At 39.3% G+C, this 23,482-nt stretch overlaps 1 protein-coding gene across 7 annotated transcripts in view; it reads left to right on the top strand.

Moving 5' to 3' along the window:
• The window catches only part of LOC116430947 (uncharacterized), a 202,042-nt gene that overhangs the window by 74,587 nt on the left and 103,973 nt on the right, over window positions 1-23,482 (top strand). For all 7 annotated transcript variants that reach the window (XM_076367959.1, XM_031985716.2, XM_031985713.2 and 4 more), the window contains one exon: window positions 7,620-7,668. The gene's annotated coding sequence lies outside the window, so the exon portion shown is untranslated. The remainder of the gene's footprint in view (window positions 1-7,619; window positions 7,669-23,482) is intronic.

The following is a 23,482-nucleotide window of genomic DNA, read 5'->3' as shown; positions in this document are numbered from 1 at the left end:
CAGGACGAATACACCTAGAGTATATTTTAATGAAAATCCAAAGCAGAACAAAGAAGAATTACATGTTTATCTGAAAAAATAAAGAATTCATTGTTGAATGAATTAGTATACTCGTCAAACACAGTTCACTGGTTAACCGCTTTTCCTATGATTTCTTTGCCAATTACGCTCCACAGAGATATTTTATTGTTCGCAATTCATTATAAAAAGAGGACAATTATACACTTGTTCTATATCTTCGTTTACTCCGGAGCATAACAGTTAATAATAGAAAAATAATATTCAATTCGGAAGAATTAAATGATATTTAGGTGTGTTAAATTCTATTTGAAATCTTCATCAGGAGTCTAACACGATATTGTAGGGCAAGGGGTTAAGGGAAGGGACATGTTGCGTGCACATGGCGCTCCTTGAGCGGACCGTGTACAGGGGACAAGGAGGAACCGTAATGACGCGCGCACGCAACCGATCGTTCCGTTGATGCCCGTGTGTGCTGTGTGGGTGCAAAACGCACCGGGAGCACAGACTCGCATAGATAAACACACATATGTGCATATGTGTATTTACATATATATGTATATGTATACGCGTATATAGGATGGTCGCACATCGCTTTCGTCGGGGACATCGCGCGCAGAGCCCGAGACATCCGGTACAATACCCTCCGGATTATAATGGGTCGCTAGTTCCTCGCATTGTTCGAACGGAGCATTATACAACAGACCCTAGCAGCAACGTAGACAACGCGCAGAGTAACGTGCGCACCGGCGCGGCGCGATTCGAGCCGGGGCATATTATACGGGACGTACTCGTACGGTTTGTTATTATATGCGCGTTATATTGCCGATCTAGCAGCGTCCGACGTGTATCGCGACGATTCTTGACCCTCCTCCTTCCTCCCTTGCGAAGAGGTTTGGTTTTATTGTATCTACTTCGGTTGGGTCAAGCGCTGATGTTGGCTGGCTTCGAGGTGGTCTGGGTGGGTTTGCTGAATTTATTATCGCGTAAGGAGCTATTTTGAGGGTTGATATTGTAGGTTTTGTTAGTGGTATTGTTGAATTGTTAATGGTTTAGTTTAGAATTGTTTTGAAATGATTTGTATGCTGGGTTAGGTGATGAGTTGGATGGAATGGATTGAGGTGTTATATTTATAGTAAGCGATACATTTGGGAACTGAATGAGATGTTTTATCAGTTAATTTTGTAGGTTTTAACAGTATTATTGTCGGAGTTATTTTATCGCTAACGATTTACTGCAGAATCATTGCATTATTCACTACTTAGTAGAAGAGAAAGGATTTCTAGTCTGCATAATTTAAAAAAATTTTTAGTAGCATTTAATCGATTATCAATATGATAACATATGTCTACTTAAACGTCTGTTACTTTTCAAATATATAAAATAACAGAGAGAATTTAATAAAATACGTAACAATTCACGAATGTATTTCATAAATATATTGAAAAGTGTATCATCAAACAACAAAATTAACAAATAATTCTGATCGATATCTTCGAGCGATAAAATAATCCGTGCCATCGCTGGAGACATTTTTTTTCGCTAGACGAGTTAATTCGCGACCGACGTGTTCGAAAGGTTAAAGGATTAATGCGGGATCGAATATATGCGGCGCGCTCGCCGATTGAATTTGATAACCCCGGACGTTTAATCCAGATTCCAGTCGGCGTCTGATGGGCCGAAATGAACTTTCGGTCGATTGATCTCGGAATTGGTCCGATGAAGAACTTTGATGCGTGTATCCATCTGCTGTTCAGGCTGTACGCTTCAATATCGCTTGTTATTGATCCCTCCTGACTGATCGATGATCGATTGCGCGTATCCCGTTCCATGCAGGATTTGTTAGATTTATTTTGTTTATACTTCTATCTGAATACTTTTAATATTTCTAACTTTTATTTGAATTCAAAACCACAAAAAAAATGAAGAAATGGATTTCTTCTTTCATATATGTCTTTATTTCTTATGCTGGCCGATGTAAATCTTTATTACTGAGACAAAGATAAAATTCGTAAAATTTAATTTACATTTACAGCAAGTAATCGCCACTATTAGTTGAAATAAAATAAAACTTTTTACTTGTATTTATATATTAACATTTTTATAATCATTGGACTCGTAAAAGAAATTGAAGGTTGTTTATAAATGATAAAACTTTGGTTGATTTGTTTAGCAAAGAATAGCTTTTCTGGATTGTCTGATTGGAACAATTTATTTGTTATAAGAATTTGATTTTGGGATCTGTTTTATTAATGTTATTCTATTGATCATTTTGGAGAGTGATTTAGCGGCGCGCGATCGAAATTCAGCGGCCACTCACCAGCCATTTTTCGCAGCGCGACGCTCGATGAAATTAAAGTGTTAATTACAGCCGGCTGAGCGAAGCGCGAGAATGAAGTGGCAATTACCGGACATCGGTCGACGAAACGTTCCGCGGCACTTTCGTACATATATTTCCTTTTCATTTTCGACCGACCGCTCCGTGCTTTTTTTGTTTCGACTCGCTCGACCGTTTTGTTCCCATCTTTATTCGTTCCCTTCCCGTTTAAAACGTGAAAGATTGTTCCACTAAAGAATTTTTTATTTCTGTACAGTGATAAAAATAAATAGAAAAATAATCATAAAAATTCATATAGATTTATATTGTTATTTTAGGCAATTTTGTGGATTTATAATGCACAGTCATCTCTGAGAAATATAAAGTACTTCAATTCAATATTTTACCATTGGTAAATGCCAACATTTAGTGCAGTTTGGGGATAATAATTGAAATAGAATCTAAGTACTATAGAAATATAAGTTATTGTAATAAAATTACCAAATTTCAATGAGAAATCTATAATTTTTACGTTTCTAATTTCTTACAATTGAAACATTTAAAATTGAAATATTATCACCTACATATATGTTTTTATTCATTTCTCACAATTGGAATATCCAATAATAAAATATTGTCCATCTCTCTACTTTAAGATTGACGCAATAAATAATTCTAGCACAGTATCTGCAACGTTACAAGACTGCCCAGCGTGTTTTACACGTGTTAATGTTGCACGTTCGATCTCGATCTCGTTCGAAACAAAAAGACCAAAGGGAAACATACTTTTTCTTCCTTTTTCGAAGCTGAACACACGTTGAACTGCCACGGGGAACGAAATACGGCGGCGGATCCGCGGCCAATTGGCGTTGATTTATTATTTTAATTGGACCGTTTAATTGGCGATCTGATTATTCGCAGGCCGACGTGCCGCCGATTCGGAAGTAACGCGGAACGAGTTCGAACGTTCTAATCGATACACACCCTGCCGCTGAACGGACGCTTGCGTGGTTCATGCCTCAACGCACGTGGACTGATCGTAGAATTTACTTTATCTATGTTCGATTCTTCCAATTTACGAATAAAACAAATAAATGTGGTCATTCCATTTTGTTAATATTCACGTAAATTCCACATTTCAGATTTTAGCTTTTCGCGACGAAAGAGTTGGAGTAGAATTATATTTTTTGCAATCCACCCTCTTGTGTTAGGAATTCGATTAAATTTGTAATAGTAAATAGGCTATATTTATATTTCGCATTATATTTAGCGCCAATAAAAAATCGTAGCACACATACTTAACACCCCTTCTCAACGCCTTCAACTTACACGCAGAAAACTAAAAGGAAAACGGGGGGGGGGATGATCTCCAGGTGAAAATCGCAGAACATCATAAATATATTCGATCCGTGGATGCCCCGAGGTGAGGATGCATTGAAACCAAGGCAGCATCATCTCCTCCGCGCGTCTAGACGTTTGATAATGGTATTTTTATACGAGCGATTCGCGGCGCGCCTGGCCCTCTTACCCTCCAGCGGCCGGGCTAGTAACAGGAAAAGTCCCTAAGGCGTTGTACGGTGTTTCGAGGGGCGCGAAACGAGTCGGGAACATGGAAGTGGTCGGCTGGCCCCTTAATCCGCCGTTACACGGTGCCGGTGCGAACCGTAAAGTTACGGGGAACGGTTTTTAGGAGGATGGATCTCCCTCGGAGACGCATTATGAGCCGGGTATTACATGCGTGTACACTGTTGACTAATTGCTTCCACGGTTATCGCGAGAACTTAGAGGGGAGAAAGGTTGACACGATGAAGAAAGTTCAGAGTGCATTTCGATGCATGGGGAATAGAGTTTAGTACTGTGGGATTGTTAGTTGGAGATGATTGATCTTGTAGGATTCAGCTTTTAGAGATGTTTGAGGGAAATGGGTTGAGGTTTAATGCGCATGAAAAAGTTAAAAAAGGTTAAATAAAGTTTTGGATAGTACTTTTCAGTGGATGTTAGGATAGTTTTAGTTTTAGTCGTTATTCGTTGTAACTTTGAGAATCAAGTTTCGAGTTATTGACACTGCTTTTTTAGCAGATGTTCTAGAATTTGCTAACGGGTCATAAAATACTTTGTTTGGCAACTAGGTAGCTGTTTTCGTTAGTATTAATTTTGGTTATCGGTTTTAGGAACTTTGAACCTCATATTTCAAGTTAAGGACATCATTTTCAATTATACAACTGTCATATTTCATTAGAATATATAACAAAAGTGATTATATAGCACTCTGTCAGGTCTTTTCATTAAAGATTCGAACAATCTGAAACCCAAAGCCATTATGTTTAGAAACTTCGAACCTTAAATTCCAAATCATGGAATATCGATTACCCTGCAAGCAATTAGTGTCGCAACACACGGTTGCAACCGAACAATTTTCTAACGGAACATTGTATAATCATCGCGGCACGCGGGAACGCGAAAGGTTTCGAATAATTAGCGTGCGCCGATGTCACTTACGGCTGCGAGCGGCGCCTGGTTCCACCGCAAATGCCAGTATTTTTGCCCGACAACCGCAATTGACGCTAATTTCATTCGCGACGCCGGTTGGTATTAATTTCCCCCCCGCGGTTTGAGGCATACTACCGTCCTACATAAAACCAGTCGCTGTGTCTGGCTACTGAACGACGTTAACCCTATAACAGCGATGGCCACGTCCACCATCCTAGGGTTAATTTTAAACCGACTCGTGGCCATCTTTAGATCTACCAGAGAACCATGTCACCCTCTGCCTTTCGCTAATTTCATCCATGTGTCCACCGTCGTTGACAATTTACAGATGACCCAACGGCTCAGTGTCTACTCCGAGGATCGTTTATCAAATTTGACCCTGACTTATAGCAAACTTCTCTTTAATCCTCACGTTACCAAGGTTTAGCTGTGATGGTGATAGTCATTCCGATCCACTGACGTTGAGGCCTGGTACAGTAACGGTGACTGTAGTTATTCAATGTCAAGAGCTCGATGCCAGTTGTGATTAAGGTTACTTAACGTGGAACGCTTGAAGTTGCGGCGATAGTTACAGTATACGACGCTAGAGGGTTGATGGGATCATGGTTTTCTCGCTTTTACTTGGTATGTTGCTTAATTATTGGTTGTTTATAGAATGTCTTTTAATTTTAGTGGTAGCTTCTGATGTCTGCCTCTCTAATTGGTATGTAATCATTAATTGTAAAATTGGAGGTTGGGAAACTTAGTGGTGAAGTTAGAAAGTACTAATGAAATTACAGGTTAGAGGTTAAGTACTAGTTGTATGAATTTAGGGGTTGCAGGTTAGATATATTACTTACTAGTTGTGTGGTGAAAGGTGATTAGTAATTAAGTGAAGTCGATTTCTAATATCTAACTTTGCGAGTACTATCTATTCTCAAGATTAGTTTCTAATTTCTAGTATTTAATCTCGAAACTAATAATCTTACAATCAAGTCATTAAAATATAGTAAAATTTCTTTGTGATTTACTTTCACTTTCCTGAAATTTAGATATTCCTTTAAAGGATATATACTAAGTACTGTAACTATAGGACACATCCTGTATATCAATGTCAAACCCTCGATGTTATACAAGTGGTGACTGTAGTTACTTACTTGACGTCGAGCATTCGGAATACATTGGTGACTAGTAGTTACCTAACTCCGACTGCTTGGCACATAGAAACAATGTGACTACAGTTGTGTTACCCAACGTCGGATGTATATATAATCTGTTTCTCGAAGGTAGATTCAACGACAATCACAGTGGCTGTGATCCATTATTCCCTCTCAAGAACATCACAGGTCTTCAGTGTATAGTAATTATTGTCGAGTAGAAATTGCAACTACCTATGGATTTCAGAACCTGCGTTTTGAAAAACGGATTATAAAATCGATAATAGAAAAAGTAGAGAAATTAAACAATAGTAAATATTTTGTTGGGTCCATAAATTACAAAATATAAAAATTGTTTTAATTGTCTTGATATCAATATTGGCTTTAGTAAAATAGTAGGTAGCAATATTATAGTTTGTAATATAGTAAGTAATAATATTATATTTTCTAACATAGTAAATAGCAACATTAATTTTAATATTTTATTGTATTTCTATCACAAATACAGTTTAGTTACAAATCAGCACAACGCTTAATCACATCAAGCAATTACTTTGTCTCTATTGTTGCCTATTCAGCTCTATTTATCATCAATCTATTACATTTCTCATTTTTATTTGTTGTCAGAATATGTTGCCATAATTTCTGTTCATTGACACGTGACGAACGCAACATTGTTACTGCTGTATTGATGAATCATCCGTGACATGGTCTACCCCCATGGAAAGTAGCTTTCGATGTAGAGCCCGCGGCTGGCTCCAGCTGATCGAGATAATAGCCCCCCTCGATCACAAATCACGCACGCCATGTGTTGGCTCCGTGTGACCCGTCGCGTGTGGTATTAATTTCTCCGACGGTGGAGATGATGGCTGTGCGGATGATAGAGCCGGGAAACGTTCGAAAGTTGGAAAATCATGATTCGATGGTTCATGGTTTGAAGAGAGGCTGTTAAGCCATGTCACGATCGAGTTGTCTGATCTATTCCTGACTCACGGCGAACACGAGCACTCTTTCGCTCGTTGATTTTCACCGTGAACGAACGGTGATCGTTCGGGACGTATCCCTGAAAGATGAAGGATAACATTAATCCTTGATGATCAATTAAATTATACCGAGTAACGCGATGTATCGTGAATAATATTGAAACGTGAGGAGATCTTATGTTTTAATTCCCAGATTACTTTGACAAATGAAGATGGTGGTTTTAGAGACTTATATTGAATTAAGTGTTACAGTGATTTAGTAACTAAGAAACTGCGTAACTAAGAAGCTAAGTTATTAAATAACTAAATAACTAAGTGACTATGTAATTAAGAAACTAAGAAACTAAATTGCTATGTAACTAATTAAGTAAATAAGAAAATAAGGAATTAAATAACTAAATAATGTGATATATTGTGAATAATATGGAGATATATACATATAATGAGATAATATACCTTAATTCCTAAATTACTTCGAAAAATAAAAATAATGACCTTTTAAATTCAAGAGAATTTTAATGTCAAGGTTTCTCCCGAATTAGGGAAATTCTATATCTGCAAACTTTCGTTGCTAAATCATCGAACGAAAATTTAGCGTTTCTTGTGAATAGAATTATTTCAAAACTTTTCCTTAAAAGAATTATAAAACTAACGTGTTCTTTCTTTTTTCCCTAGATCACGGGAATCCTAGGGGAATCGCTGTACAGCACCGTGGGACTTGTTGGTAAGTAATTTGCTGAATCCTATTAGAGTAACGCCCGCCGCGGCGCATCGGTGAAACTCGCGGACAAAGTCTTGGCCAGGCAACGACATACACCGGACTTTTTCTTTCTCGTGCGGGTTTGCGTGCCTGCGCTGCAGGAAAACGTAACTGTAATCCGTCGATGCGCCTCCGTGCGGTAATTAACCTCTTCGGTACGCCGGCCGTGCATCGCGTAATGCCCGGGTAACGGCCGAGAACGATGTAACGCGATAGATGTTACAGTGTCTGATATATCGGGTACTATAAAGCTATGCAAAAATTGAAATGAAGAAATTAGATAATTAATTTGTTATTAACGTTCGAATTATGGAGCAGTTGAATTTGAATGAGTTGTAAATATATTTTTATCGAAATTACAAGGTTCCATTTATTAAAGTTTTAATCAATCTATATTTTCAATAACTAATAATAATAAGTAAATAAACAAATACTTCCACTCTTTAAACTTCCAAGTTCAATTTTTAAAATTGCTAACACTACATAATGCCCTTTATTTAATCGTACTTAATTCTACAATAATCGTTCTTAAAAATAAAGAAGCTATTCAAATAGCTACGTTCATCCTGTTAGCGCACGGTGTACACGCGTACCTCCAAATGCACTCTGACCTGGTTTCTAGTTAGCACCTTCTCGAAGAACCAGAATGGTTAACCCGCTCACTTAATTGGCTCACCATTCACTTAATAAAACTGCACTTGGTTTCCCTGACTTGTCTTTAGGTTTCTAAAGGGTACTACATTGCTAATAGTCTAAGATACTATCTTGTTCCGGTATTTGCTAACTAAATGCTCGTGTTTGAGCGACTGACTTTGGCCAGCTTCGCTCTTGATCGCCAAGTCCCTATTTTCTAAATTGTCCGCTGATTGGTTTCTTCTCATTTTGGCAGTCACCAATCAGCGGACCTAACTTAACGCAGACACTCTTCCTTGCGCCCTTAGCGCGCTCACTTGGGGAGGGGTGCCGCGGTGCTCGTGTGGGGGCGAAGACAACGCTGGTGGAAATTTGTCCAGGTGGCGGACCTTCGGTATCTTTACCGTTACATGCACGTGTCCAACTACCCTTCGGAATTTCCCTGTTTATGGCACGGCCACGGCTATTGAGGGACGAGAGAAGCGACTTTCCAAAACTCGCAGTTTTTAACTCATAAATCGTCTTCTCTCGCCAGGAAGTATATTACACTCTAAAAACACATGCTTACTAAAAACCTAAAAACCCTAAATCTCTAAAATAGCCCTTCACGCACGTTCGTGCCATAAACCGTGTTAGCGACGGTCGCTAACACATCCAGAACACTCCATATACAAATATCAACTTCTAAACAATACTTTTTCCAAAATCTTTCCTCAACCTAACATACCCATACTTCCATCTCAAAATTATCTCTCTAAAAACAAACCCCATTTCCTTAAAAATTCTTTTTTACCATCCAACAAAAAGCTCTCCCAAGTTCTAATATTTCAAGTCCCTTCAAACTGGCTAACCCCTAAATTCTCCCTATTAAATATCAACTGGACACCGTGTATACACATTCCATTCCAGAATTCCGAGAAAAGATCCCTTATCAAAAACTATCCTCATCGTACCGAAGTGTGCCCCCTTTGAAGCGAACCATCCCCAAAAAAATGTTCAATATCCCAAGCTTTCAGAATTTATGCCAACCCAGTAAAAGGCGCCCTGTGTACGAGATTCCTCGCGGGGTGGGCAGGGGAGGCGAGGGAAAAAAATATTCGCCCTTGCCGAACTTCCATTCAGCTCCCTCCGGCTTGTAATCCACTTAGAAGTTTTCTCTTTCTTAGGAATCGGCCACGGGTCCCCGGGGGTAGCGCACGACCCCCAGCAAATAGAATTCTTCTTTACGCGTGTACAACGCCGCTCAAAAATACGCGGACACTTACCTTTCTCTGTGGAAGTGGTGATGTATAAAGTGATAATGTAAATTTGGATGTGGATGTTCGTAGGAAGGGTTGTATAGCTGGGAAATTTAAAAGAAGATGGATGGAGCAGCAGTAGCTGTCTGTACTATCCTGACTGTTTTTTAAATTATTACAGCGAATAATGATTTTTTGGAAGGTTTAGAAATTTAGGATGTAGAAAATTTTTGAATTGGGAGTTTGGAGATTTTGGAATTTTGATGTTTGGATATTTGAATATTTAAGGGTGTAGATCTTTATGGAAAATGGAAATTTGAAAGACTGAAAGCTTGAATATTGGAAAATTTGGGCAATTAAAAATTTGGATATTTAAATATTTAGGTGTGTAGAAATTTATGAATTTGAGAATATGGAAATTTAAGAGATTGGAAGATTGGAAGATTGGAAGATTGGAAGTTTGGAAGTTTGGAAGATTGGAAGATTAAAAGATTGAAAGTTTGAAAATTTTTAAATTTTGATATTTGAATATTTGCAAATTTGCAAATTTAGAAATTTGAATATTAAAAAATTTATATATTTCAATATCTAGAAATTTTGAAAATTCAAATTTTCAAAACCCTCACAAGAAGACTTCAACCATTCTACTTTTGAACAACAGTATAACCTGCACAAAAGGCGCGTATCGCTTCAGATATTACAGGGTTCTTCCGATAGCTTTTCAGAGACAACTCCCTTTCTGTTTCATAGCGGTAGGTAGAGTTTGGTCCGAGCTTCGAGTACAAGGTGTATGCGTGTGTGTGTGCGTGGAAGGGGCTTGAATTTTGAAGGTATCTGGAATTCGCGGCACGCGGGTAGATACCCGCCGGCTCCCCTGGCGGTAGTTTACCTCGGAGAGGTTACTTCCACCTATTTTTCCGCGTATTCATACGAGTTTCCGAGGGATACGCGATCGACGAGGGTCGGGGGGCTCGATGGGGTGAGCGCCTAGGCGAGCTTTCCTGAGGAAATTCTGCGTCTTTTTACGTCTTGTTCCTTTTTCTTGTTTCACGTCCGACGCGCCGCACTCGGCCGCGTTTACGGCTGACGAGGGAATACCATCGAACGTGTACATGCGACGATTTTGATGGAATTTACGCGAAAGATGGTCCTCGGAAAAATATTTGACGCGTATATCTGCCTCTTTTATTGGACATTGCGCGCGCTGACGGGCCGAGAACGGCTGTCATCGTTCAAGCAACGCGTATTTCTATGGTACTTCTCCTTTTCGCTTTCTTTTTTTCGAAATGTCGGGCGGAGTTTAAATGGAAATTTTAGTGAAATGGAAGTGATGAATTTCGTTGGATAAGTGATTTTATGATAGATGAGATTTTGTTCCTTATTCAATTATGATTTCTTGATTATTTCTTTATTGATATTGTTATTATTGTTGTGACCATCGCGTGTTGAGTCAATTTCATTTTGTTACTCTTAGAAAAATATTAATCATCTTTTATTAAGATTTTCCTGTATAAAATTTGCATCAACGTTCTGTAATTCAACTGTAGTTCAATATAAAAGTCTAACTTATTTAACGTTACAAATTCATTGAAAATTTCTAGAACGCGTAATATAAATAATATAGCAAAATCGGCTATCAGACAGTGACAGAAGAAATCAAAGAGTTCAATATCAAGACAAATATTCTAATATTGAGTTTATTCGTGTCACAAGCCAATAGTTCCATTCTCACGGCGTCACCTGCGGACACGCCATTCGTGCACCCTATCATAACTCAAGGCCAGGGGAGAAATGCATCGGACAGACCGCGATATATCGCTTCCCCGCGCCTGAAAGTCGGTCATACGTTCCACTTAAACTGAATCCCGTCCACGGTCTACCGTGTTACATCTCGGGGACCGCAATTTTTCTGGCTCGTTGAAGAGGGCGCAAATATTTCAAAGTAATTGGCCCCACTCTACAACTTTCCACGAACACGTAGCAATATCTATTCGGGGCACACTTGTTACAACGTTAAGCACGGTCCACGGTCATCTTAGATTCATCATGGGAACATTTAGAAAAGAAAGAAAAGAAAAAAAAATTTTCCTTGATTCTACAATTTTCAGAAATATTAATGTAATGGGTAGATAATTAAATGTATTTCGAGAATAAATAATTAAAATATTGAATATGGACTTAAGTTTTGAAATATTACAATCTCTTTTTCATGGAAATCTAAATTATATATTCAACTTTTAAATGTTACGAAAGAAGGAAATTATACATTGAACTTTCGTTTTCTAATAACAAAGTGTTTATTTGCAACATCTGTTTTTTCATTAAAGACAACTGATCTATAAATACTTTACCAACTACCTTAATAATTACCACAACCTCTTCAGCACAATTTCGCAAATCCTCTCAAGGAGCACAAGAAATAAACGATTATCTCGAAGATAAACTGCTCGGTTCTTCGACGATTAATCTAATGACCTTCGTTGCTGAGGAATTACGGTGTTCACAATTTCCCCGGAGGAACGCCAGAAATCGTGAGGATACGAGCTGCTCCCACGTACAGGTATAATTGAATCCGCGAATCGACTGTCGGCTGGTTGGCTTGGCTCGAACAGCGAGATCGAAAGGAAAAAGAAAAAAAATGTAAGAGGAAAGAAAGAACGAAAAAAGAAAGAAAATTGTACGAACGTAAGGTGAAACGAGTCGTAAATAAATCGACGGCGTTATTCACGGTTCGCTCGTTATTTTCCTCTGTCCCTGCGGCGTCACATCTCGTGAGCCCTTTTATTTTATTCTCCCCTGCAGTCGTTCGCGGCGTGCCGCCACGCATTGCGATTCGAGCCATCGATGAACGCCGCTAGGAAAATAACAGATCGAAACACGGTAGCGTGTGCTGCCACTGCGTTCAAATTAATAGGGAAAGATAAGTGTTTCCTATAATAGAGCGATAGTCGATTTTCTCGTCGAGTTGAGTTTCATTTTGTATTTGGATTTCAGATCGAGGGGATTGTTCGTTTCAATAGTTGTGGCGGAAAGAGATTAACAATTTTTGAATGGTGATGAATTAGTGCTGAAATAGTAGATATTAATAGTAATGGAGAAGTTAATATTAAGCGTAGAGACAGTACAGTTTTCTAAAATTTGAATCTTCAACTTTTTAACTAATACTTTTTTTAATTTTCCAAATAATAGTTTAATTTTCATTCGTTATTCACAAACTCAAACAAAATAACTTAACATTTCTTAAAATTAGAAATTACTATTATACAAACAACATCACTACAAATAACATTAAAATACCAGAAACTATTATGCAAACAAAATCGCTACAAATAACTTACAATTACTACACAACCCCCTCCAACCCCTTTCCAAGCTGCACACAAACATCCACCACTAGGAAAATCACGAAAATCAGAAACTGAAGGCAACGAAATCCGAATCTGCGGATAAATCGGCCGATTATTCCCGGTCGACCAAATCGCTCCTCGGATTCGGTATCGCGTCACGCCCGCGGGCGCCTGATTGCCGCGTGGCGATTTCCGCGGCGGTTTAACGGCCGTGTGTCCCGAATCAGAAGCGGGGAAACCCCGCTGGAGAAGCTGGAAACGGGACCCGCGGAGAGTCGTTCCCCCGCCGTGTCCAGGAAAGGTCGAACGTGACGAAACAACGTTCGCCCGGGTGATCGGGACCGAACCCCACGGGTTTTTCCGCATTGCGTCCACGTACGACGGCCGAAGATGCGCGCTTGACACTCGACTCGCCGTTGCCCATCGACGAATTCGCACGCGACAACGGTTACGGAATACTAAGACGACGGACAGAGACCCAACACACGGTCGGAGACGTCGGTACGTATGCACAGCCCACTGACACCTTTCTAAAAGCCTTCTGTTCTGAGCGGACCGAACGAGTCGCTCAACGGGGGTCGTTCGTTGAAGAGGTTCGAGGTTTCTTGAGTGGGTACGTGGAGAGTTTTTCGGTGAGAGGATGTTTTGCAGGATTTTTGGAGGATTATTTTGTTGAGGATAGAGGATTGGATGGAGATGATGAGGACTTGTTGAAGTTGGGTGGTTTAAAAGGTGAATTTTATGTTTTGGAGGTAAATGATTGAGATTATAGGTTAATTTTGTAGTTATAGAGTTGTATAGTTGCAAAAGTGGTTGTTTGTCCTTTTGTTCGTAGCGTTTGAGCATGTTTGATATAATGACTTTATAAATATGTTTGCATAAGGTTGCTCTGTGAATGATGAATTGATTTAAGAGAATAGTAATTGAATATTTATAGTGATAAGGTAATATTTTGATGGTATTTCATTTTTAGTCGCAAATGTTCGCATACCAGGTCAGTTATTCACTCCAATAACAACCAAATTATCGTTTAACGTGTTCGTGTTGACTTTGAGATTATCTCCCAACAGTACAAAGTTAAAAAGAAGCGAAAAATGCATTTCAAGTGTATATCAAACACGATCAAATATCGTCAGACATTAAAAAAGCAGACATTCAGGAAGATAATAGAAACGTAGCAATCGAAACAGAAACACATCCGAATTTTGTCGTCAATGACATAAACGAACCCAAAGATCCACAACACCGACAAACAATAACAAAAGACGCTTCAACCGCAATATATAAAGTAGTCAATTAAAAAATTACGTTCAGGAATCAAACTAATGACCATTAATCCTCGCACTCTTCAAATCTCAATCAAAACTTCTTTCTCCCTCATCTATCGATTCCTTTTTATTCGTTTTTCCTCCCCGTCCTCTCGTAATCGCTTCGAGATTACGAACCGCAATGAAAAAGGTCCGGCTGGCCCGAAACGGCATCATTTATTTCGAGCATAAAGTGTATATAAGAATCGTAATTGGAGCGACGGTAACAGTGAATCAAGGGTCACAATAAACGAGGCAATAAAACGGTCTAGCCACGGTGCTGTAATCGTTGGTCCATACTTTCTCTCCTTCTCCATTTTTCTTTCTCTTCCTCTCTCGGCCTCTCTATCTCCCCTCGCAGACCTTGTATTTTCGTCGTTCCTTCTATCGTCGGGAACAATCGCCGGAACTCGTTAAAAGCCCTTACGTCTGTCAGTCGGCACGATGTACGTTAATAATGTACACTCTTCTGCATAATGACTGGCTGGTTTCTTTCTCTCCCTCTCACCCTTATATCGTTTTCCTCTCTTCCACTCTTTTCTTCTCGTCCTTGGCTCCCTTTTCTCTCTTTATCTCTCTTCGCTCATTCTCTTTCCTTTTTTTCCTCTCTCGAGCTCTGTTTCCTTTTCTTCCCTTTCTCAAATTCTCTTTTTTCGTGTCTTTAGTGTAAAAATCCTGTTTTTCTCATTTTTGTTTCAAATATTCTTTTTTTCTCTCACCTCTCTCGAATTTTATTTTTTTCTTTCTTTTCTTCCAAAACTCTATCTTTCTTCTTTTTCAAACTCTTTGCCTTTCTCTTTTTTTTCCAAATTCTTTCTTTCACCTGTGTTTCTTTTCTTTTATTTTCTTCTTTTTCTTTCTTCTCTCTCGATCTCTATTTGTTTCTATACCCTCTTCCACTTTTTCTCTCCTCTCCTACCCAATACTTCAATCATTCTTCCATTTCTGCACCTTTCTCTGTAACTATCATTGTTTCTCTATTTTTCTATCATTGCCTCCCTTCTTCCCTCTATTTTTTTCTCTTTTTCCCTTTCTTCCTTTCTATCTTTCTCTGCATTCCATCTCCTTGCTACTTTCCTGCCTTCCTTTCTCCTTACCTTACCACCTTTCTCTCTCGCTTCTCTCACCCCCTTGAAACCGAGCCCACAATCTCGGGTACCGGTCTCAAGCCCGACGAAATGTCAAACGTTCTGCCAAATCGTACACGCGATCCTATCGCGCGACACTCCTCTCTGGAAATTGCACCGTCGACGGGTAACATCGTGAATAAGCCGACGTGTTCCCCGACGGGAATTCTGAAAGTTTCGATGCGATCGTTTGTATGTACAACGAGCAGAGTCGAGTGATCCGCTTGTTCATCTTGGAATATCACTGGAAACAGCGTTGATCTTTCAGTCGATTAAGCAATTCAAATTGAATTTCATTCAAATTTACAGTTCCATTGAAATGAAAATATTAATATTCGCTTTTGAGAGAAATTAATAGCTAACGATATTGTAATTGATTCAATCCAATCGGGAAAATTAATCTTGGAGCCAAAAGGTTAACCGTCATTAATAAATTATCGGTTTTGTATTAAATTAATTTCGTCCTAGTCATTCGTTATTTTAACCTTTCAACTTTGCAGTGGTAAACTTTATTGATAATTTAATTTTACTGCGTTATATACGCGGGTTAGGTGATCCTGTAAATGTATGAACTTCTAGTAAGTATTTATAAAAGTTCAAACTTCTATTTCTATTAGCCTGAAAGTTCAAACTGCTATTTCTACAGCTAGAAAGTTCAAACATATATATCCCCATTGCACCTGAAAAAGTCTTTACTAAATATAGACTCAATCGGACGAGCGATCAAATATTTTTGAACGCTGGTGTATATCGAGAACATCGCTTGAGGCAATCTCCACGTATACGACCGACTGATTGACGCGTGTTAACGGACGGGTAACGGACGTTGATCGATCCTTCTCGGAAACAAGATGCATCGTTGCATATTCCCAACGGAGAGTTGTGTTCATACATTTTTATTTATTTATTTCATAAGTATCATATTATTAATTTAACTTGAAAAAAGAAAGAAAAAGAAGCTTGAAGACACCTTTCATTTTCTCAAATCAAACTTCGTTATTATATTATTTTTTATTATTATTAACGATTATAATATTTTTTTTATTAATTACATTATTTTCGAAGACGACTATCTCCTATCTTTTAGTATATATATATACTGACGTCATTCATGCGGGTAACGTGATTTGCTGTAATCGTAATTCAAGGCACCGATAGTTCAAAGCGAATCCGAACTCGTAGCTCGCATCGGTTATTTTCGTTTGAAAATGATTTATCGCGACAGATAGCATCGGCTGCTGGCTCGAGCCAGGTAACTCGATATCGGTGATCCTGATAACATTATCAGGATAACGTGTGTCGGCGTGTAATAGTGTCGCAACGGACTGGGTCGCGATCTAAACTGCGGAACATGTTTCAGATGTATGAAGGAACCGTGGCTTGGAAATACTAGATTGATTCGGATAACTCAATTTTGAGATATAGTTCATCATCAATAATAATCAATAATAATCAGCATCATCATTTTCATCTTTTTCATATTATTATTAAAATATTATCTATATTTTATTAATTCAAGTATTTAGAAATAGTTTAAAAGGAATGCAAAAAATTGTATACTTGCAAATTTATTTTCATATATTAGAAAACTTTACGAAGTTTATTCGAATGTCTGTAGTAATTAATTATATTAATAATAATCAACTTTTTATCTTATTTTATCAATACAATCAAATAATACAAATGTTTAGAAATATCTCCAAGACTATTAAAAAGTTCTATATCCAGAGAATCTCGAAAGTTCTCAAAATACACGAAATTTATTCAAACACCTGAACCATTTGAATTGTTTTCAAATTGTTTTTCATCTTGAATTTTAAAATGATACTAATTTATTCAACAATGAATTCTCGTCCAGCGTTTGACGAGTACACGTTTAATGTTTCTATTTCATTGTGCGCAAAATGAGACTTTTTTAAAACTAAATTCCACAGTTAACAGGTTAATACTCGCATGTTTTTATCGCTAGCGACAAGGATCGGAACGCGAATCGTACGACCCCGGTGTATGTAGCACGTGATCCGCCGACTCTCGATCGGTAAGGTATACCCGGAAACAGGTGTCGTATACGGGATGACGTTGCAACTACGGGTCGTGTGGAACACGCGACCGAGCTGCTTGGCTCGCGTGTCGCCTCGTATCCCCCGTTATCAGCGTACGTAAGGCGAACCGAGAATTAAGATGTTCCCGGATTTTCGCGACGTTTTCATTTTCCTCTGGCGGGGCCGCGCGTTGTCTTTACACGCGAAATTTCTATTATCGTTCCCTCACGTGTTCCAAGTTCCGCGCTTATTGCGAATTCATTATGACACCTTTGTATGTGAAGGAGTCGCACGAAAGTTGTAGGAAAGTACAGTCTTGTAATAATATTCTATGGCTTTGCTGAATGAATAATTAATAATTATTTTTGAGTTGATAATAATGGTAAGCCAAATCTAACTGAGATTACTTAATTAAACGAACGTAATCTTTCATTTTTATTTATATAGAACGGATATTATGAAATTGGATTCAAAAATCTTGTTGTCTAATTATAATACTCATTATCGTGTTGTACAGTTAGAAGATCTGCAAAGAAATGTCCCTAGGATACTGGTAGGAGTTTCTACGGCATTACGGTCAGCCAAGCGTACCAGGTCCACGAGACTGGAACTTTAAGTCTAGGGTAAACCCTAAGTATCCCGTTTTTTTCTGCGGGTTTCGTGTAATGTTAGGCTGACAATCTTAATGCCAGGTTATGCTGAGCATCTTAATAAGTGGCTTTCAGCCGGTAGGAATTCTTACTGCGGCCGCTCGGAGAACGGTTCAGTTTGTGGCCAAGCGGGCCAGGTAGTTTTGTTATCGGAGACAGTAAGAAGGAACTGTGTGCTTTTTAGTCGCACTGCTATTATTTCCACTTTATAGTTGCTAATAATGAGGAATAGCTAACTTCCGAGTTCCGAGTTTCGACAAATCGAAATTCGAGTTTCGATTAATTGAATTTCTTCTAGTTTCTGCGAAATGTATTTTGTTGTACGGGATATAACATATTCTTCTCTGTGGAAAATTAGTGAGTGATTTTCAGTAGATTTGGGAAAAGATATTTCAGAAAAAGGTTTAGTAAATTTTCGGTAGAATAATATTCGAATAATTTTCATTAGGAAACAAATTGAGAAAATTTTATTCAAATGAAAATTTCAACGACTTCTCGTTGCATTGATAGAAGTAACTTTCAAGCGTAACTCAAAACCAATCCGAACAAAATAAAAAATACTTTCATTTTATTTATCTTTACGTTGCATTAATTGCACGGGAAAAAGTAGTACAAAGCAAAGGATAAAACGGAATAGGCAGAAAGCGTCGAAGGGGTTGAAAACACAGAACTAAACACGCGAGAAGAGGGAAACTACACGCGAAACACAGAGGAAAGTAGAAAGGAAAAGCCGCGGTGCGACGTGTCGTGGGTATAACGACATGGCAAGAGAAACAGGGATCGAAGAGAGTTGAAGGGGTGAATGCGGAGGATGCGAGACAGATGGAGCGAGGGGAAACGCGACAGGCGGATAGAGATGGGCGTTGAAACAAGGACAAAGGCTTGGAACAGAGAGAAATGGAAGGGTTGGACAGATAGAAGGGGTAAAAAAATAGGGGAAGGATGAAATCCGAGAAAAAAGGAGCGAAAACAGGCGGTGATTTGGACGGATGGCTGGATAAAAGTCGCGAGTTGGAAACTTACGAGGAACAGAGGGTAACCCTGGTGGATAGAAAATTTCAAGTGGGTGTGATGTAGAGACGAAAGAAAGAAAGAGAGAGGCAAATTGTGAAAAATAGTAAAAATAGGAACAAGAAGAAAGGGAAAGTGAGCTAGTTAGAAGGGCAGAAAAGGAAATAAGCAAAAAATATAGAATTAGAGGGAAGTAGTGGAAAGAGATGGTGAAAGGGGGAGGAAGAAAAAAGGGAAAGTGAACTAAATAGGGAAACAGAAAAAGGAGAAAAACAAAGACAGTAGAAAGAGTTGGAGCAAATTATAGAAGAGAGGTAGTGAAACAGAAAGAAAAACGAAGTGTAGAGTGAACCAAATAAACAAGCGGGAAAAAAGCAAAAGATAGAAAGTGAGAACGAAAATTATAAAAATAGGGAAACAAATGTAGATGACGGACAATTGGAAACCAGAGAAACTAGATGAAGCTAAAGAAACAGAAATAAAGCAATAAAAAGAGAGGAAAAGGGAAAAGTTAAAGAAACAAAGAGAAACAGAAAAGAGATAGCAAGAGGGAGAAACGAGGCAACAGAGGAAGACAGATAGACGAACAGATAGTAGAAGAGGGTGTATGGAGGCGGAGTGATGGGGATGACAGAATGAAAATGCAGATAGAAGACACAAGGGGTGAGCAGAGAAGGATCGTAGATGATATCGAAGCAGGGTTCGCGCAGCAGAAATACAAACAGGGTTGTATTGTAGTCTAACGGCATTGTCTGCGGGCGTGCGGAGACCTACGCAGCCTTCCCTCCCACCCTCCCTCCCACCCTCCCTCCCTCCCTCCCTCTTTCTCTCTCTTTCTCTCTTAGTATCTACGCCCTCTCTCCCCTGCAACCCCCTCCTTAAAACAAAGCGTTTCCAACAGGCCTGCCAACAGGGGAATGTACAATTACATACACGGTCGCCTACTCTAGACTGTCCTAAGAAGCTTTAATTAACGGTGGCGTGCGGTCTCTCTCTCTCTCTCTCTCTCTCGCTTTCTCTTTTTGTTATATGTGGGTATCTCTCTCTACCTATCTCTAGCTCTCGAAATTTCGCCCTTTTATCTCTGTCTATTTAACTTGCTCTCTTTCTCTCTCTCTTATGGTCATCCCTCTTTCTAGCTATATCTAGTAATTCTGTAAATTTCACTGTTTTCTCTGTTCTCGTCTCTATTCCTCTATTTGTTCTTTTACCTATAGTTCTAGTTATTTCTAATTCTTTAAATCTCTTGCTTTTTTCTTTACTTTTCTCGTTCTCTTTAACTACCCCTAGCTCTCTAGACAGATAGAAATCTGTCCTCTCTGTGTCTCTATCTATTTTTTTCTGTCTCTACCTATCTCTAATTCTCTGAATCTCTCTCTATTGTCTCTTTCTTTTTCTTTTGCACCTCTAATTCTCAAAATTTCTCTCTTTTCTATCTGACCTACCTCTAACTCTCAAAACTTCTCATCTGTTTTCATCTGCGCCTACCATGAACTTCTAAAATTTCACTCTCCTCTCCCCGTCTCTTTTTATCTCTAGTTACCTCTAACTTAACATTTTTCTCTTCTCTGCATCTCTCTAAATTTCTTTCCCCTTCATTTCAATTTCTCCAACTATTTCTCCTCCATCTATCTCCACCTTTCTCATACTCTCGTCAACCCTCCTTCCCTTCTTTCTCCATATCTCCCACATTCGGCTCTCCACCCTATACTCTCCTTTCGAAGCACGCGCGCGCTCATAGGGGGGTCCGTGATCTCCCTCTGTTCCCCTAACCAGCAGTCGCGCTACCACCTAACACACTCCCCCTCTCGTTCCTCGCTCGCACGCTCCTCTCGGTCGCACGAGAAGCGCGTAACGACTTTACGATCGACTTCCGCGTGAACGAACGCGTGATTCTCTCTACTGCCCTCTCCCCCGTTCCTGTTTCACAGCCCTTTATATATTTTTTTAATTCCCGAACGAATCGAGAATCGCCGGCAATTATTCCGAGCACCCGGGGAAAGAGGGTCTGGGAAAAGGGTGACTAGTAGAGATCGGTGGACGTCTCTGATTGAGGTATTGATTGTTGTGTGATTTGCGGCCGAGTGAAATTGCGTGCGAGTTTCGAGTTCGCGTAGAGGAAAGCGAAGAGCGGGAATGGTGTGCAAGGCTGATTTTATTTGATGCGTTCAGATCGTTGATTGAAATATAATTTTTCGGGAGTGTTTGATTTCTTTGCAGATATTTTGAGGTGTTTGGATTGAAATAGAGTACTATTTTCCTGTTATGGACATTTAATATTGAGTTTTATAAATTTTTTGGATAATGTTATAATTCTTGATAATAGTAATTTAAGTTAATGTAGATTTATTGTAAATGTAAAGTCTTTTTTCTTCTAATAATTTATTAATAGAAAAGCTTTTGATAAAAGCAATTGCAAGGTAATAGTGTTTCAATCAGATATATTTAGATTATTATAAATTACATAGATAAATAGACAGATAGAGATGTGGATAGATAGAGAAAGGGCAGGTTCCAGAATAGAGTTTTTTTCTCAAATGACTAGAGTATCGATCGATCCATACTTCGAAATTTACACACCACAACTTCCACGACAAATGGAGGATCATCGGCCATTCCCATGAGTAATTGCTCTGATTATCCGTAAGACTTCTTCGAACGCTTGGATTTATCTTCGGAACGTACGATCCACGAGATTTATCCACCTATATGGATACTTTTATTCTGGCTCAGTAAAGTTTAATCTTTCCATGTTAAAGTACATTCGATACAAGAATCCATAGAATAAAAATGAAATATAACCTTATCTTTCTACTGAATCACTATTCATATTAAATTGTTTACAATTATTCAGTTGGAAAGATTATAATTCTCTTTAACTTACTGGAGACCACTTCTGACGAAGTTATAACTTAACCTCTTCGTTTTTATTATACACTTCTCAAACATTATACAAAAGCGTTTTTAAAAAATGAAATTCCAACTAGAACATGAAGATTACAAGCAGTTATAATAAAATTAAAAGAAGATAAAAATAATTCAGTTGAGAATGACCCAAGAACATAGCAGGGCCGAAGAAATACTGCCGAAACTCGCACCCCCGTGCGAAAATTGCAATTCCCCGTGATTGGAGGGAAGATAACCAGCCATATTTGTCTCCATCGCCACAGTTGATGTTTATCGAGTGCGCATTTGCCTATTCCTCGCTTCCTCGATCGTCGATCTTGAACTAGGGGCCGCAACCCTTTCTAGATCGCTATCGTTAAATCATTAACTCTCCACTGTGCACACTTTTAGTCTTCTATTTGCTCTCTTATCAAACTCCCCAAATCACCTTCACAAACAAACCCTTCGATTCCCCAAAAACAGAACTAACTATTCTTAAATTCAATTAATATTAATTCATTTCAAATTTAACATTAAAACAACCAAACCAAAATAAAAAAAATCTTAAATCATTTTCAATCCTCTCAATTTCTCTTCTACTCATATCAAAAACCACTCTCCATCATCAATACCAAAGAACATCGTCCTTCCGCAACACAAAAACCCTCGTCGATCACCAGCAGAATCAAAGGATTAGCCCGCACTGATCCCCACAACGTCCTCTTCTCCGCAGTCTCCTAAGATGTCCCGTCCATTACCCAGATACCGTCGAAGATAGCAAGAAATTCTTATTCCTATCCTCGTCGATCTTTATCGGCCGAGAATTTACCGATACCCCAGCCCGTTGTCTTCGCGGGCCGAGCCTAAGTTCGGTGTGAACGCGCCCTCAGGATTGCTCTTATCGGCAGGCCGGGTAGCGGCGCGCCGCTCGTTTTCCACCCCCTTTTCGGCTTATCTCGCCGGCGCGAAACCCTCTTTAGCCAACGATCCCCTCTGTTCCCTCGCTTCCAACCCCGTGAAACAATACCGCCTCCATCCCCTCTCGCCTAAAAAGGTATCAAAGTTTTTAACGACGGCAAAAAGGCGAAGGGGGACGGAATACAGCTTAGGAGAGGAAAACAGAGGGGCCGGGGGGACGCTTTATTCCGGTACCCTCTTTTCTTAGCCCTCCCGCGCGTCCCCAACCCCTGGCTAAGCTTCTATCTCGATTCAACCCCCGTCCGGGCTTCGGGACTCGTAAAACTCCGTTAGATGCACTCCACCCCGGTTCACGCGGCACCGCGTGCCCCCGGTTAAATGTCACCCCTATTGGCGGTTCGAACGAGTTTCAAGGTTCTTCCTGCTTTTACTGACGTTTCGAACCCCTTTCGGTGGATGGTTCGGGCGTATCACTCCTTGTGCACGCTCTCTTCCATTTTCTCGGTTGGCATCTGATGATGGGTTAACCCCTTTCGTTGGGGACTTTCTTTGACAATGGCACTATGTACTCTGCATACTTGGATCTATATGTTTCTTGGGGTGGTATCTGTTTTGTTTC

The sequence above is a fragment of the Nomia melanderi genome, chromosome 5 (genome assembly GCF_051020985.1).
Source record: "Nomia melanderi isolate GNS246 chromosome 5, iyNomMela1, whole genome shotgun sequence".
NCBI lineage: Eukaryota > Metazoa > Arthropoda > Insecta > Hymenoptera > Halictidae > Nomia > Nomia melanderi.
The sequence above is the reverse complement of the archived record's forward strand: the minus strand, read 5'-3'. Positions and strand labels throughout refer to the sequence as shown.